Raw genomic sequence first — 5,999 nt, forward strand, 5'->3', positions numbered from 1 at the left:
GACTCAATTTCTAACAAATTAAATACATACGGAAAATATAATTAAAACTCAATATTTACAAAAGGAACAGAATCCATACTTTAAAACTAAAATTCAGGTAAATTCAACCTAAAGAGCCTTTTTTTTTTGCACAATTAATGAACTCAAGATACCCAAAACTTCGGACGGTTTCGAACAGCTTACCCTCGCAATGATTTTCAAATTTCAAACTTTCCTCCTTCCTTCTTTAGCTTTAGACGACTGTCGGTTTCTCTAGATTTGCCAATGGGTCAGAAAAATTTGAGGTAAAATTAGAGAATACATTTACTAAAAAAAAGGATTTGAGATTTGAGCACATACCTGATGGAGTCACAATTTGTAATTAGGGCTTTTGTATCTCTACCATATGGTTCACATTTTGTGATTTGAGTAGATAGATTTGAGAGATTTGAGGTTTTCGATCGGAGAGAACATTGAGAATTTTACAGAGAAGGAAGGGAGCAAACAATTGGTATTGCAGAAAAGAAATCGAGCAAAGACACATTTGATATGTTTGAGGTCTTTTGATTAAGAAATTTCTTTTTTATTCTCTTTTTAAGTTTAATTATTCTATTAGTGGCGCCTAAGTCGCTCCTAAATGTTCTTCTGCGGCAACTATTAATTGGTCGCTGCTAGATCTTTGGAGCTAAAATTTTGGTCTTACCGGGAAAGAAAAATTCAGTAATTAGTAGCGCATATTAGAGGCGCCTTAAATAAGTCGTTGTTAAAAGTTTATTTTCAGCAGCAACTTCTAAAGTCGCTCCTAAAAGTATAATATTTGTTGCAACACATCAAGTCGCCACTAAATGTTGCTGCAAAAAGTCCTATCTCTTGTAGTGAAGAACTGAGGTAGACATAAGATTCTTGTGAATTTCTGGAACATGGAGAACTTGGTTTAGAGTCACTATTTTTCCCGACGTCATCTTCAATGCAATCTTGCCGAATCCTTCAATTTTGGCTATAGACGAATTTCCCATGAAAATTGTCTCATCGGGTCCTGCGGGGGCATAAGAAGAAAATAACTCCTTGTTAGCACAAACATGGCGGGTGGCTCCAGAATCTATCCACCATTCTTTAGGATTTCCTACCAAGTTGCATTCAGACAACATGGCACACAAGTCCTCCATTTCTTCAGCATTTTCAACCATGTTAGCTTGATTCTTCTTCTTCTTATCATTCTTTGGTGCACGACAATCCACGGCCTTATGCCCAGATTTTCCACAGTTGTGGCAATTACCCTTGAACTTTTTCTTGCTTGGGTAATTCTTTGGTCCAGAAGCCTTCTTTCTCTTCTTATTTTGTGGCGCCTCCTCAACAATGTTAGCCCTTATTATTGTCGAGTTTCCACGTGACTTCTTTTCAGCATTTTTGTTGTCTTCTTCTATCCTCAAACGAACAATCAAGTCTTCAAGTATCATCTCCTTCCGCTTGTGTTTTAGATAGTTCTTAAAGTCCTTCCACAACGGAGGTAACTTCTCAATGAAAGCGGCAACTTGAAAGGCCTCATTTATGACCATACCTTCAATAGTAAATTCATAATTAATAACAAGATAAATCTTATTAATAAAATTATTGCTTCGGGCCATACCTTCAGCAAGGAGGTCATGCACAATAACTTGTAATTCTTGAACTTGAGGTATGACCGACCTAGTGTCAATCATCTTGAAATCCAAAAACCTTGCAGCCACAAACTTCTTAAGTCCGACATCCTCAGTCTTGTACTTCTTCTCAAGCGCATTCCATAACGCTTTTGATGTTTCCATGACACTATAGACATTGTACAAGCTATCTTCCAAACAACTCAAAATATAGTTTTTGCACAAGAAATCAGAATGTTTCCATGCTTCAGTTACAACAAATCGTTCGTCATCCGGAGTGCCCTCAGCCAGGACCGGAGGATCCTCCTTAATAAATCGCTGCAAACTCAACGTAGTAAGATAGAAGAGCATCTTCATTTGCCAACGTTTTAAGTCAATACCGGAAAATTTTTCGGGTTTTTCTGCCGGTGCCATAGCATGAGCAGGAGTTGAACGGCTTAACGAGGCAGCAACACTCGTAACGGTAGCACCCGTTCCCGCAACATTTCCATTAGTTTAGTTTTCATTCGTCATTTTTTTCTGTAGAGTTGAAAACAAAACAGAACTTTGTTAAATCAGTGAAGTTTTGATATCTTCAAACTGAATACCAAACCAAACATACAACACGTAACAATGGTGAAGTTTTTATATACTTCAAACCCGTACGTTTATTATTTCGGTAAAGTTTTGATATACTTTAAACCGGACAGAACAATTATTGGAGTAGAAAGCACGAAGGCTTTAGTCTCCAAATCAGTATACAAAATATAGATAACATTTTAATATATATTTCAACACAGAAACGTTAGTCAAATTCCTTAAGCTTGTAACGCTACTGTGTTAAAATACAAAATCAGAAAGACTGTTAGAAGAAAAAACTAGGAAAACAGTAAAGTATAAAAGATATTCCGAGTCCACAATTTTCTTGTGCGTCCTTAAGGAATTTTAACCCCCTCACACGTTGCCAAGGTAATGGATTAAATCCTCCCAGGATGAAACAGAATAAACCTTCCTGCAACAGTGGCAATACAAACTGCAGGATACCAACGAACTCAAAGAACGAAGCAAAATCACACTTACGAATTTAGAAAAGATTCTGCGAAATAGAATGCAGGATTTTCAGAAGGAAGGAAGTTCTGTAATTTTTCAGTGTATCGAAAATGCAGCCATGCCTCAGAATCTATAGGCAATTATTGGAAGAGGTGTGATGTCTGTTCAGGAAAAGTGTTTATTCAGAAGGGAAAAAATTAACGTTCAGCGTTTTTTGGATTTCAGATTTCAGTTAATTTCGTTAATTAACTGACTGGCTTTTAATTAATTATTAAATAATTAATTAAATAAATTTTTTCCAAAAAATAATCTTATCCATCATTTGACAAATCCAAATCCAAAGCCAAAGCCGAAGCCGAGCCGAGCGAGCGACGACGATGGCGCGAGAGTTCATTCTCTTCAACTCCTTTTAAGAGCTCTAAGAAATGATCCTATATATATACACAGAAATGTAGTTGTCCCTCACCAATGAGGGACAAAGTTCAAGATAAAAGCTCACTTCATTCAAATTTTTATTTCCCTCCATTTTATTTCCCACCATTTCCAATTCACACTCTTAGACTTTTAAAGCCCAATGCTTAAAGTCTTTAAAGCCCAATGCTTAAAGTCCAACAGAAAGTATGTCATATAAAGGATGTAACAGTTGAGCGTGCAAATAAAGTCTCATAGTGATAGTTGAAAAGATTGTCAGCCTTTATATAAAGTGTAGGAATCTCTTAATGGAATGATGCATTTTTGGGAAAACCATATAAGCTTGACCAAAAGCGGCCAATATCACACCTTGTTAAGAGTGTCATTTGGCTGTTTTAGCCCAACAGTAATCTATCTTGCAATTTCTTACATCAATATGGGGCCCTAATCCAGTCCAATCAAAATAGCAAATGTATACACCCTATTTATTATAAACCAAAATCATTTTAAAATATTATTTTCTATAGCTACCTTTTATATTTTATAGCAAAATAAGTATTTATGGTATATACTACCATTGAGGCATGAAATAAAGCATGAAATACGCTATTTATGTTTTTCCTCTCTCTTAGACAGCTAGATATACCTATTTTTAAGGTGATTGTCGTTACTGTATTCATGGATACATGGCGCGAATACATGTGAATACATGCGCGTACAGCTGGACTGTCCTGATTTTACGCGCTTTTTACTGCTGTATTCATGAATACAGCTACGCGAATACATGTGAATACATGCGCGTACAGCTGGATTGCCCTGATTGTAGGCGCTTTTTGCAATTGTATTCATGAATATATGGCGCGAATACATGCATGTACAGCTGGATTGTCCAGATTTTTAAGCAGTTTTTGTTGTTGTATTCGTGAATACAACAGCGTGAATACAGCGAATACACTACTATAACAACTGAATAGTAGCTATAGAAAGTAATTATGTATATGATAGCTATAGAAAGTTAATAACCACTAAACAATAGTAATTTCTGAAAATTCCTCATCTTTATTTTATTGTTTGCTTGTTTAGTGCACAAAGCATCTTCGGACAAACCACTAAAGGAAATAAACTTTAGAAGTCATATATACCCAAAAAAAGATTCACGTATCTGAAAGGAATCTGGCTGCTTATTCTTTTTCAACTGCAAAACTCATAATTCAGTTCCATCATAATGTGTTGCTAATAAAGAGAACCAATATTATAGCACGTCCATTGGCGACTGAAGATTAATTATTATTCCTCTGCATAAGTATCTGGTTTTAGTTTAATCTGATGTCATGGATGACGACTCACTAGCATTGACTTTTAATTGGCGAATAAGGCAATATTTATGTCAGATGACAACGAACTTAAAACCTCGTAAGCCGATTTGGATATTCATTTGCTTATATCCCGTACTTGCTTTCTGTGCAAGAGCGCTCTACCAGTAAGTTATTACGCGCTCTTTCAAGGGTGACTGTTTTTAGGCAAACATTATCACTAAGCGATTATTAAGCGCTTTATTAGCTGGTGATCCGGACTGTTTCCCTTATCCTTAATTATTCAGATATATATAGGACTTCTGTGGTATGAAATAAGCCACTTCAAATAGGTTTATCGCTTTGCCCAGAACACGGTTACTCTTGTATGGCTTCATCAGCCCTTAGTAGTTAATCACATAAATTGATAAGTCGGTCACTAGTTTCCAGGCAAGACACGCATCACTTGAAAATAATTCAAAGCAAAAATTAATTTTGGAACCAAACAAAGTCTTACAAAATATGTAGTCCCAGATCTAAAGTCATAAGGGGTCGTTTGGTACAATGATAGGGTTAGGAGTATTTATCGGGCGGATAATTACGCTTAACGGCTCTGTTTATCGGTTATTGGATTATAAATAAAGTAATCCGCTAGCCATCATATAAGACAACGGGCGGATTGGTATCGGATTAACGATTATCGGGCGGTTTATCGGCTAAACCAAATAGAATTTATTTGAAGAATCATTCAGTCAATACCAAAGAATTTCAAATCAATACCAAATTTTTAATATCGTCTAAGATCTAACCGTATTTTTGTTTCGAAGAGTCTTCTTCCAAGTTCCAATCTAGTTCATATTCAAGACTATTCATACACATATGAATCAATCAAACTTTTAGTAACATTCGTTCTTCACAAGAAATTCAGATTGTAAAACTAAAAGTTCAGAAAATTAGACTTTAATTTGTTAGATGCATGCAAAAAAGGACATAAAACCAGACAATCCAACTATTACGTATAAACCAGCGGACAATTCAACAAATTACTTTCAATAGTACTTTATATACATAGGGTTAAAAGTATAAATATAAAAATTCTTAACGGGTTAACCGCTTACCCGATAAGAAAAATGAGTAATCGGCTCCTAAACCGTTAAGCCATTAATTATAAAATCTCAATTCGTTCACCATCCATTACCCTAATAATCGGATACCAATAAGCCAATAAACCATCGGCTCGATTTGGTTAACGATTTCGGTTGGGTTTTGAACAACCCTAGGTGGGATATCCCATGGGGTAGAATATTCCATGAGATTAGTTATCCCATCTTTTATATGTGATAACTAATCTCACTCTTTTAGTGTAAAAGTTAACTTGGGATTAGATAATACTCCAAATCAAACATGGGATAAAATTAATCCCAAATTCTATCCCGAAATTATTATACTTATCCCATGTACCAACGGCCCTAAGTATATAAATTAAGTTGTGATAATACGCTGATGCTACTTCTGCAAATCTCAAGAATGTCTTGGTGGCCTGAGATTAAAGGCCATAAATGTATAGTAACATAATGTCAGCGCAACCCCCNCCCCACCCCACCACCACCACCACCACCACCACTACACACTACTAACTTAAGTTACGTTA

The sequence above is a fragment of the Nicotiana attenuata genome, unplaced genomic scaffold (assembly GCF_001879085.1).
Source record: "Nicotiana attenuata strain UT unplaced genomic scaffold, NIATTr2, whole genome shotgun sequence".
In the NCBI taxonomy this organism is placed as follows: domain Eukaryota; kingdom Viridiplantae; phylum Streptophyta; class Magnoliopsida; order Solanales; family Solanaceae; genus Nicotiana; species Nicotiana attenuata.